This window comes from Sminthopsis crassicaudata, chromosome 4 (genome assembly GCF_048593235.1).
Source record: "Sminthopsis crassicaudata isolate SCR6 chromosome 4, ASM4859323v1, whole genome shotgun sequence".
In the NCBI taxonomy this organism is placed as follows: Eukaryota; Metazoa; Chordata; class Mammalia; order Dasyuromorphia; family Dasyuridae; genus Sminthopsis; species Sminthopsis crassicaudata.
The window spans coordinates 225528755-225541164 of record NC_133620.1 but is presented as its reverse complement, the minus strand read 5'-3'; the positions used below and the strand labels follow the sequence as shown (position 1 = coordinate 225541164).

Here is a 12410-nt window from a genome sequence, read left to right as displayed (position 1 = left end):
GATAATTTTTCAGCATTGACAATTGCAAAACTTTTTGTTCCAATTTTTCCTCTCCTTTCCCCCACCCCCACCCCCAGATGGCGGGTTGACCAATACATGTTAAATATGTTAAAGTATATGCTAAATACAAACATATGTATACATGTCCATGCAGTTATTTTGTTGCACAAGAAGAATCGGACTTTGAAATAGTGTACAATTAGCCTGTGAAGGGAAATAAAAAATGCAGGCGGACAAAAATAGAGGGATTGGGAATTCTATGTAGTGGTTCACACTCATTTCCCAGAGTTCTTTCGATGGGTGTAGCTGGTTGTATTCATTATAGAACAAATAGAGCTGATTTGGTTTATCTCATTGTTGAAGAGGGCCACAGTGTTTCTTATGCAATACCAACTAATTTTGATGATTATAGTATAGGTTAGGCTTGCAATGGCTAGATCCCCTTCCTTTGCATTTTTTTTTTCATTATTTCCCTTGATATTTTTGACCTTTTGTTTTCAAATTAATTTTGTTGTTTTTTTCTAGCTTTATAAAATAATTTTTTTGGCAGGTTGATTGGTATGGAACTAAATTAAGTAACTTAACTTAGAACTGTCATTTTTATTATATTAGCTTGGCTTATCCATGAGCAATTGATAGTTTTCCAATTATTTATATCTGACTTTTTTTGTGTGAAGTGTTTTGTAATTATGTTCATATAGTTCCTAGATTTGTCTTCACAGGTAGATTCCTAAATATTTTATATTGTCTACTGCTATGTTATTTTTTAAATAGTACTTTATTTTTTCAAAATGCATGCAAAAATAGTTTTCAACCTTTACTTTTGCAAAACCATGTGTTCCAAACTTTTATTCCTCTCTCCTCCCCTCCCCCACCAGAATAAAGTAGTCCATATAGGTTAAACATGTGTAATTCTTCTAAACATATTTCCGTATTTTTTATTCTGTGAAAGAAAAATCAGATCAAAAGGGGAGAAAATATGAGAAAAACAAACAAACAAGCAAACAAACAACAAAAAAGGTGAAAATACTATGCTTTGATTCACATTCAGTCTCCATCACTTTCTCTCCTGATGCCAATAGTTCTCTCCAACATAAGTCTATTGGAATTGCCTTAAATCACCTCGTTGTTGAAAAGAGCCAAATCTATCAGAATTGATCATCACATCGTCTTCTTGCTGTGTACAATGTTCTCTTGGTTCTGCTTATTTTATTTAGTATCAGTTCATGTAAGTCTTTCCAGACTTTTCTGAAATCAGTTGTTATTTCTTATAGAACAATAATATTCCATAACATCAATATATCATAACTATTCAGCTATTCTCCAACTGGTGGGCATCCAGTCACTTTTCAATTCCTTGCCACTATGGAAAAAAAAAAGTTTCATTTCCCTTCAAGAAAAAAGAATCTTATTATTGTCTTATTCCTCCCTGGTCTAGGAAACAGGTAGGTGGAAGACAATAAACTGCTGAGACTCAAGACTCTTCCTCATGATTTCAAATTCAACTTCAGACATTTGTGACCCTGGGGAAGTCATTTAATTTTTTTGCCTCTGTTTCTCACTCAGAAAAGGAAAGGGCAAACCATTCTAGTATACTTGCTATAAGAAAACTCCAAGTGGAATCACTAAGAGCTGGACAGGACTAAAACACGACTCAACAACAGAAATTCCTCTATTAGATTTTAAGGATTTTGAGGACTGTATCTTTTTGCCTCTTTATAAACTCAGTGTGTTACACATAAACACTGAATAGTTGCCAAATTGAATCTCTTTTAAAAAATACCTGCAATGCTTGCAACATTCTATTTTCTAAATTTGGCTACTATGTAGAATAAAGGCTTGTATCAAGAAAGATGTGTTCATAATTTGGCTATAGTTTCATGAATTATTTGAAAGTTTATCATTTGACCAATTGGTTTTTGTTTCACCAAAATAAGAACTAAAAAAGCTTGTACCAAATGATTTTTGAGCATTTTAAATGGTTTAAATAAGCATTTTTCTTCCTCCACTCCTCATTTCTGATTTTGAGAACAAGATTCTCTTACTCAGGGTAGTTTTTTCATTTGAATCCATGATTCAGGTCTATTTTGATTCTTAGGCTCTTGTTAAATCAATCATCTGCTCCAGCTTCCTCCCTCTCCCTCCCTTCTCTTTCTCTCCCCCATCCATGTCTGAAGCCTTAAAAAAAAAAAAAAAAGTCTTTTTCTAGACTTTTCTAGGCCTTTTACCCTCTTGAGCTACCATCTCCCCATTACAATTTTACTTTCATTGTCAAATTTCTTTGAAGCTTTACTTTTAACCACCATTTTTAATACCTTGCAATGGTTTTCCATCTTCAACTCTCTATCGAATTCAGTTTACTTTAACATTTTAAATTTTTTTCCATTTTCTTTTTTTTAAATTTTTACTATGGCTTTTTATTTACAAAACATATGCATGGGTAATGGGTAATTTTTCAGCATTGACTCTTGCAAAACCTTCTGTTCTAAATTATCCCTTCCTTCCCCTCCCATCCCCTCCTCTTAGATGGCAGATAGTTCAATACATGTTAAATATGTTAAAATATGTTAAATCCAACATATGTATACATATTTAAATAGTTATCTTGCTACACAAGAAAAATCAGATCTAGAAAGAAAAAAAAAAAAACAACCTGAGAAGGAAAACAAAAATGCAACAAATAATAACAGAACAAGTGAAAATGCTATGTTGTGGTCCACACTCATCTCCCATAGTTCCCTCTCCAGGTGTGGCTAATTCTCTTCATTACTGAACAATTGGAACTCGTTTGAATAATCTCATTGTCGAAGAGAGACTTGTCCATCAGAATTGATTATCATATGATTTTGTTGCTAGGTACATTGATCTCTTGGTTCTGGTCATTTCACTTAGCATCACTTTATGTAAGTCTCTCCAGGCCTTTCTGAAATCATCCTGCTGGTCATTTCTTACAGAACAATAGTATTCCATAACATTCTTATATTCTAATTTATTCAGCCATTTCCCAATTGATGGGCATCCATTCAATTTCCAGTTTCTAGCCACTACAAAGCACATGTGGCTTTTTTCCCCCTTTTCTTTTTATGTTCTCCTTGGGATATAGACCTTGTAGAGATGCTGCTGGATCAAAAGGTATGCAATTTTACAGCCCTTTGGACATAGTTCCAAATTGCTCTCCGGAATGCTTGACTCAGTTCAGAACTCCAACAAAATATTAGTATACAGTTTTCCCACATCCTTTCCAATATTCGTTATTATCTTTTCCTGTCTTCTTAGCCAATATGACAGGTGTGTAGTGGTATTTCAGAGTTGTCTTAATTTGCATTCCTCTGATCAACATTGATTTTCAGATGACTGGAAATAGTCATATCATAATATGGATCATATCATATATGGATCATATCATATCATATTATAATAGGTCTGGGGCAGGTGGCCAATATGAAAAGGAGAGGGTGGGAGGGCAAGTGGAAAGTTTTTGATTCTGCCAAATGCCAAGGCAATGATTGTAGGACTATAGTAACTATTGAAACTTGTTATTTATTTTTATGAAATTTGGATGGCACTTGCCATCTTCTTCTATCAAAGATAGAAAGAAGATCTTTCTTGATTATTATTTCTTCTCAAGCTTCTTTATCCTATCATCTCAATTAAAATGACTCTGCAGTTTACCTTTATTTCCAAACTCCTTCCAGCTTAAGCCCTGTAATTTGTCTACTTGTTAACTCCATTTGGATGCCAACCAACATTTTTTTTTTCCAGAAGGGAAATTGAAATTGTCCCTCTAATTAAAAAAAAAAAAAAAAAAAAAAGCTTTTTATATTCAAAATCTATGCAGAGTTTTCAACATTCACCCTTACAAAACCTAGTATTCCAGATTTTTCTCCCTCCCTTTCCCCCACTTCCTCCTTTAGACAGCAAGTAATACAATGTTAAACATGTGCATGCCTTCTATACATATGTCTACATTTGTCATGCTACTCAAGAAAGAATCAGATCAAAAATAAAAGGAGAAAGAAAATAAAAAGCAAGCAGACAACAACAAAAAAGGTGGAAATAACTGTGATCCAACCTCAGTCCCCACTGTCCTCTCTCTGGGTGCAGATGGCTCTTTTCATCATAAGTCTATTAGAACAATGAAGAGAGCCACATCCATCAGAATTGATCATCATATAATCTTGTTGCCATGGACAATGATCTCCCACTTAACCTCATTTCACTTAGCATCAGTTCATGTAAGTCTCTCCAGGCCTCTCTAACATCATCCTGCTGATTGTTTCTTATGGAACAATAATATTCCATAACATTCATACATCATAATTTATTCAGCCATTCTCCAATTGATGGGCATCCATTTACTTTCCATTTTCTGGCCACTACAAAGAGGGCTGCCACAAACATTTTTGCACTTGCGGATCTCTTTCCCTCCTTTAAGATCTCTTTGGGATCTAAGTCCAGTAGAAACACTGCTGGATCAAAGGGTGTGCACAGTTTGATAGCCCTTTGGGCATAGTTTTAAATTGCTCTCCAGAATGATTGGCTCAGTTCATAACTTCACCAATAATGTATTAGTGTTCCAGATTTCCCACATCCCCTCCAATATCATTTTTTCATGTCATATTAGCCAATCTGAGAGATAATGTAATGGTACCTCAGAGTTGTCTTAATTTTCATTTCTCTGATCAATGGTGATTTAGAGGACCTTTTCATATAATTAGAAATAGTTTCAATGTCTTCATATTAAAATTCTGTTCACATCCTTTGACCACTCATCAATTGGAGAATGACTTGTATTCTTATACATTTTAATCAATTCTCTATATTTCAGAAATGAGGCCTTTATCACAACCCTTAGATGTAAAATTTCCCTCCCAATTTTCTGCTTCTAATCTTGTCTGCATTGATTTTGTTTGTACAGAAACTTATTAATTTAATTATTTTGCATTTCACAATGTACTGTAGTTCTTCTTTGGACATAAAATTCTTTCTTCTCCATAGATCTGAAATATCAGAGTATCCTTTATTTTCCTAATTTGCTTATAATACCACTCTGTATGTCTAAATCATTTTGACCTTATCTTGGCATAGAGTGCTAAGTATTGGTCACTGCCTAGTTTCTGCCATACAATTTTCTAATTTTCCCAGAAATTTGTCAAATAATGACTTTTTATCCCACAAGCTGGGATCTTGGGTTTATCAACTACTAAATTATTAGTCATTGATTATTGTGAAGCCAACCTATTCTACTAATCAACTATTCTATTTTTAGCCAACATAAAATGGTTTTGATGATAATTGATTAGCCAATAGTTTAACTCAGCATGTTCAAAACTAAACTCATTTTCCCCCTTAAATTTACTCCTCTTGAATTTTAAGTTTCTATTAGTGATACTGATAGCAACATTATCAAGACCCAGGCATCATTCTCCCTCACTCCTATATTCAACTAGTTGTCCAGACACATTAACAGTTTATTAAGCATCTGCTCTGTGTAAAGTACTCTAATAGGCACTGATATTATATAGGACTTTAAGATTTCTAAATTATATATACAGTAATATATATCTATTTTTGTCTATTACTGTTAACAATGTTAATTTTACATTTCTGTCTCTCCCATTTATTCTCTTCTTTCCAGTTTTACTGCCTCTACTCTAAAATAAACATATTTAATAAGCACCTATTGCATTCAGATATTTTGACAGCTGCAATAGAAAGGTTAGATATCTTATCCCTGCCTTCAAGGAGCTTACAATCTGATAGGGTGATAAGGCATCAAGACAGTTATCATACAAAACTTACATTAGAGATGATACATTTTAATAGCTAGAAAGGACCTTAGCAATTATCCAATCTCTTAATTTTTTTTGGAATATCAAAGAGGTTAAGTGAATTCCTCAAAATACTACAGGCAGTAAGTTAGTATAACTGAGATTTAACTCCAGGCTCTTTGATTTAAAATCCAATTCACTCTCCATTGCATTCATGGTCAAAAATCATGCATATAAAGTTGGAGGTAGGCCATTATTGAAAAGAGTTGGTAGTGAGGAGGTAAGGGAAAGATATGAGAAAGTTGTTGGGAGAAGGTAGAATTTGAGGGTTCCCCTCTGCCCCGTGTCCTCCTGTTTATATTTCAATAGTATTTTTTTTCCAATTATATCTAAAGACAATTTCTAACATTCATTTTTTAGTAAAATTTTAAGTTTCAAACTTTTGTCTCCCTACTTAGATAAGCAATTTGATGTTATATATATGCAAATGTATAAATTCCATATTATTTCTATTATGAAAGTATGCAATTTTTTTTACAATTTGCCCTAAAAGCTTTCCTTAGCTTTTTACAATTCAACATGTCCAACAGTTCACATTGTATTTATATAAAATCTCACCATTGCACCAAATCAAATCAAAGGCACTGCTATCCATTTATCGATCTGATTAAACATGGATAAAAGATTATATCCATTTCTATCTTGGTGCTTTCAGATTCTTCTTACCCACCTCACTTTTTTTGTTGAAGATTGGGATTAAGTGACTTTTCCAGGATCACAAGCTAGGAAGTGTCTGAGGCTCTAATTTGAACTCGTGTCCTCCTGACTTCAGGGCTGGTGCTCTATCCAATGTGCCACCTAGCTGCCTCTCCCCACACATCATTGCAGTGCCAAGTTATTTAAGCCCAACTGTGAAAAGCAAAAACCAAGTTTGCATGAATAAAAATGCCCTTCATTTAGAGTACTGTGCTGTTCTTTAATAAGCTGGAGTTAGTATTGGCACTGCTTTATTATTGACTTATGAATAATCACTTAGCTCAGGAAAAAAAAAACAAAAAACGTTTTCTAACATCTGGAACTAAGACTAAATGGAACATGTCCTCAAATGTGGCTATGGCAAACTCAACATTCAAGTCTCTAAGCACCATCAATGCTCACAGGAGCATTCTAATGGGTTTACTTTCATTCAAGAAAGCACCATTGATAAGAGCAACTTGAATGACAGGCATTCTCCCCCCTCAGTATAATTATATTCAGCAAGTCCTTTTCTTTAACTACAACCACTGGGTGTTGGAATGGAGCTTTGTCAATACCAGAGGAGTTTGAACAATAACTTCTGTCTATCCACATAATAAGGTGAACCTCATCTTAGCTCTATTCTACTTATCATCCTAAAAGTCAAAGCAAGAGAATATTAAGTCACCACAAGAAAAAAAAAATTCAGTGTTAAAGATGTAGAGCAGTGGTTCTCAAATTTTAACTGTCTGGCCTTTCAGCCCATTTGCCATACCAGGTGGGCCGCAGTTTGAGAACCTCTAATGTAGAGTATACTTGGTGTTATCAAATATGTAATTCAGTATTTATTCAATTCACATGTGCCCCATGTTTTATTTGATTTGAAATAAGAAATTAATCACTTTAAAAAATACACACCATACACAACACCATTTTAAAAGTTTGATTCACTTTAATTTTGAACATTTTATTTCATTTTCGAACCATAGTCAAGTATAACACATTTATAATTTCCCCATGATTTCAAAGCCATAAACAATTTTTAGTTTATCAAAACTAGTTTTAGTTATCTAAACACAATCCAAAACTAAATGCATAAAATATGTCTTGGCATTTCTAGAATGATGTAAAAAGCTTTTTCAGTTTTCTTAGTTCTTTTTCAGTCACCATCCACATGTGTCTCATTCCACGATATCCCTGAAATGGGAAAACAGCAGGTTTAGGAATGACCATCTAAATAAACAGTCAAATATGGTCTCAGAGCAAAATGCTTTAACACACATATCAAATCCTTAGCCAAACAGTGCTTATGAAAACATTGTTCATATTTTGGTCTTATTTCAGAAGCCAGATCTGTAATATGGAGTTTTTCAACAGGAATTCAGGTTCGGGATAAAATCATCATAAATAAGACCAAGACAGTACTGAGACATTTAGCAATTTATAAAGTTTAGAAAAATTTAGTTAACACAGAAATACAATGTTTATGCAACTATGCATATGGCACATGTTACTTACTTTAGCTTATGGCAATTAAGAGTTGCTCAATCTTGTATGCCCCTGTTGGCAAAGATAATTGTCCATTAGTAAAACTTTGACCCAACATTTTATTACCCCATAACCCCTTGTTTAAAAAAAAAAGGCAGAATTCCTTTCTAGTTACAAAACAATACATGGTTAGTCCCATCTTTCTAATAGTATGGTCTTCTCAGAAGCCAGATCCGTATTATAAGTTTTTCATCAGGAAATCAGGTTCGGGATAGGTTCATCATTGATTAGACCATCAGATTTGTTTAGCAGCAAACAGAAAAAACAAGTATTAAAGAACATGTCAGTTAATTGTATTTTGGGTTAAAGTATAACATTTATATTAAATACCTCAAACTGAAGCCATGAACAGTCCACAGCCACCAAGATATTTGGCTTTGATCAAAAAAATCATTCAGATGTTTGTCCTGCCAAAATCAAAACAAAATAAACTACAGATTTTTGAAAAATTGAGACAGCAGCTCAAAAAGTTTGTTCCATGCACTGCTTTTCCAATGCTCACCTGGTCCCTTTCAAGTATTTATGAATACATAAATGTTAGCAGAATATCCATCCAGATGCCTTGATGTTTTCATTTGAGTCTAAAACAAGAAACAATTTTTCATTCATTGATATGCACGATTTTGTTGAACTATTCTCTCCTGCAGTTTCTCAAGGTCAGTTGCTATCTGTCTGATGGAACAATGGTTTCTGGCACTGCTGGGGAGGTTTTCCTAGTTGCTAGTTTTAGCTTAGAAATTTTATTTCAGAAGTACCTAACCCAAAAGTTCACACCAATAAAGTATTTATAGATACAAATAAAAAATAAGTCCTTTAAAAGATATATATTCTTTTAGTAATACTTTCATACCTGATTGTTCCTATAAGACACTCCTGAAAAATCCGCTTTTGCCATTATTCCTATAAGAAAAAAAATGAAGCTTTTTCAGTAATTTTTCTTATTCCGAAAATATCCCTTTCAGAGGAGAAAGACTCGTACTGGCTTACAAAATGCGATACCATCTAGAGTACATTTCGCACTGCCAGCACAAAGAAACTATGCAGGTGCTCTCAGGAAGCTAAAGAGTTTTAGCTTTTGGCCTATAAGTCACGCATCCTCAGTGTAGCGTTCCAGGGATCAATTAGCATCTGACTCAAGCGGGGGTGGGGGAAACTAAGCAGGGCATTCGCCATTTTCCCTACGACCTCCTTTTCAACTAATAGCTTAAAACCATCACTCTAAATAAAGCTTTAATAAACACGACAAAAACTAGAGAGGAGGAGTTACCTTTTGTACGACCCCAGTTTCAACTCTCCTCCCCTACCTAACGGCAGGGCTGGAATGCGGGGCCGCCAAAGCCACGCTTAGCTTTTCGCCTCCACGCGGTCGAGAACGCTCCTCCCCCGACCTCCTACAATGCATTGCGTGGCCCCGCGAGGATGGCGGTTTTTGGCCGTCTGGAACTCTAGGATTTGTAGTTTCCTAGCCCGCCAATAAAGGACGTCAAAGGATAATTGTCCGCCATCCCAAATCCTCTGACTCATTCACCAACCCCCATTCTCGCTATTAAGGGACCCTGAAGGAAAGGATTTTTTTTTTTAAACTCTCCGGTCCCTCCCCCGCCTCCTCCTCGCAAACTAGTAAAGGAAACTTAAATTCACAGTCTCCTCGATTTTACCGTTCCTCCGAATATTGCAAAGAATTAGGAACGTTGTCCTCTTGCCCCTCCCCAAAATCGTCACCCTTAAAGTTGCAGTTTTCTTACCCGAAAGCGGAGTCGCAGCCAGGCGAGCCGAAAAGAATTCGAAAGCTTTAGAGCAGTTCCTTATATAGCCTTTGCGTAAGCAAAATGAGGTTTGCTCCGTCCCCTCGTTTGCCATTGGACGTAGGAAAGGCGATGGGCGGGGAGATAAGGGGCGGTACTCTAGCTGATATGAATAGGGCGTGCCGAGTAGTTTTGGAACTCCTAGCTCGCTTTCCGAGTTTCAGCATGTGTCGCTCCTCTGTCCTTCCGGGGCGCCTTGGGTGCGCGCACGCACGGACTGACGATCGAGACGCGACTGCCTTCTTGTGGGTGGGGAAGCGCGCTGCTTGCCTAGCCCTGGCAAGTTCGGCGTGCTTTTTCCTCAGGCTTACACTGTCGGGCCGGGCCCTGCTTGGCTCGGGGAGTGGCGCCAGAATTCAAACGGGAGCTCCCAGTTGGTGGCATTGGCTGCAGCTGCCACTGGAGCCAAATTCAATACAGCCAGGAACTAGGTCTCTCATATTGTTAGTGTGGGGACCTGTCAGCTGAAGAAATGCGAGCCACACCCGTCTGTGCAATTTGTGGTCCTAGAGATGCTTTCTAATTCATCATTTCTAATAGTTCGCAATTCGATCTGATTTCCAAGGGAGAGGAAGCGCTCTCTACCAAAGTCTTTTTTTTTTTTTTTTTTTGCCTTTTATAATGCTAAGAGATCGTCAGAGGTTAAGTCCAATACGGAGTCGCGAAGTAAAAGTAATAAATGTGTTTGATTTCCCAAGCTGGCCGGAGAGGGACGTGCAGCCGGGACTGCTCCGGGAAAAGGGAGGATTAATAGTAAAAATGATACCAAAGGGCCACCCTATTCTCCCGACCTTCATCTCGGGTACTTCAAGTGCACCCGAGGGCCGTTTCCTGTTCTGCGGGCTGTGCGGCTCATTGGCGGGTGCATTGCACCCTCCTCCACCTCCTGCCTGGTCCTGTAAGGCTAGACGTATGGGAGTCTGTGGGATCGCGGCGGGTGCTGGAGAGTCCCCAAACAGCTTTAGCGCCCGGACACGAGTCCGCTCCCCACCCCGATTCCCTTCAGCCCACGCCTCGTTTCCGCGTGGCCATCGCGAGCGCGTCTGGACCCCCTAGTGGCCAATGTGAATGAGGAACGGAACGGTACTCGAGCTGCCCTCCGAACGAGTGGGGCGCGGCCGTCTTGGAGCGCGGCCTGTGTAGTTTTGAAAGCTATTCATTTAGTGTCTAGCGCTGCGCAGCAGCCAAGTATTAAGTGTCCCAAAAATTTGGATGTCTCCTATTTGGGGAATGGGGAAAGCAGGCAGGGCTAATGGAAAGGGAGGAAAAGTAGTTTGAATGGCCGGCGATTTTACCATTCAGCAAAATGGAGAGAACTAGCTAGAGCCTGCAGTCTGCCACGATGCAGCCCACTTGAGACAGGAAGCATTAATGTACTAACAAGCACAGAGGAGGCCGGGCGGCCCCACGCGGCCAAGCAGCTCGCCGTGACTCAATCACAGACCGGGCTCGGCAGAGCGAGCTTCCTTTCACTCTCCCACAGCGAGGAAACCGGGTCTGGGCTCTCCCTGCACTCCCCGCCCTCACCCGGCCGCATGGCCGTGAGGAGAAGAGAAAGGGAATAAGTGTCAGACATCGCGTCCAGAGCTTTACAAATGCTAACTCACTCGCTCGAAAAAGGTCTTTTTCTTTAAAAATCTTTGGGAAAGGGACATGGTGCTACAGGCCTATAACGCGAGCTACTGGGAGATAAGACTAATGCTTCGCTGATGTACAAGGCTCTCTGAGGCTAGAGAGACATACACGGAAACAAGGAGAGAGAGAGAGACGTCTGAAAGAGAAATTAGACTTAGTAATGTTAAGCCCAAAGACCTCTTGTGACTGAAGCTAGAAGTGATCTAAAAGTGCTATGAATGGAGGTGGAGAGGGACGGATTTCCAAGAAGGGCAGACAGCACAGTCACAAGAGATGGCATATTGAAATAGGTATGTCTCTGAATCACAGAATGTGGGAATAAATGTATAACCAGTCTGGAAAAACAGGTGGAACCAGATTGATAGATTAGTGTTAAAAGACAAACAGCAAAGTGACAGAGGATGGGCTAGGAACATCAATAGTAAACATTTATTAAGCACCTTCTATGGGCCAGGCACTGTGCTAAGGGCTGAAGAGAAAAAGAAAAAGAAAAGATAGTGCTGCCCTCAGGAGCTTACAGTCTAGCAGGGGCTCTCAACCTTCCACCGCCGAGGACGTTTATGCGGCCGCTGGGTTATTATGGCAAATGGGCTGAGGGGCGGAGAAAGAGTATGAGCTTTTGTTTTTACTAGTCCGGCCCTCCCACAGTCTGAGGGACAGTGAACTGGCCCCTATTTAAAAAGTTTGAGGATCACTGGAAGGAACAACAGACAAAAGGGAGCTGAAAAGAGGTTTGGGGGCTGAGAGAAGGAAAACAGGAGCAATGGTGATGGTGGAATGGAATCCAAGGAGAGCAGTTACTGGGAAATGGTTGGATTGTAAGTCGTCTTTATTTTTATTTTTTAAAAGCTTTTTATTTTCAAAGCACGCATAATTTTCAGCATTCACCCTTGCAAAACCTTGTGTTCCAATTTTT

General features: G+C 38.1%; 1 long non-coding RNA gene and 2 other non-coding genes across 3 annotated transcripts in view; 1 reads left to right on the top strand and 2 right to left on the bottom strand.

Moving 5' to 3' along the window:
* Nucleotides 1-7843: 7843 nt before the first annotated feature.
* On the bottom strand, nucleotides 7844-7916 carry LOC141542033 (small nucleolar RNA SNORD50). Its single transcript, XR_012482038.1, has one exon. It is a non-coding gene; the product is annotated as a small nucleolar RNA SNORD50 (small nucleolar RNA).
* A 295-nt stretch (nucleotides 7917-8211) lies between these two features.
* On the bottom strand, nucleotides 8212-8283 carry LOC141542032 (small nucleolar RNA SNORD50). Its single transcript, XR_012482037.1, has one exon. It is a non-coding gene; the product is annotated as a small nucleolar RNA SNORD50 (small nucleolar RNA).
* A 2681-nt stretch (nucleotides 8284-10964) lies between these two features.
* The window catches only part of LOC141541235 (uncharacterized), a 48606-nt gene continuing 47160 nt past the window's right edge, over nucleotides 10965-12410 (top strand). Inside the window, exon 1 of the long non-coding RNA XR_012481703.1 lies at nucleotides 10965-11784. This is a non-coding gene — a long non-coding RNA (uncharacterized LOC141541235). The remainder of the gene's footprint in view (nucleotides 11785-12410) is intronic.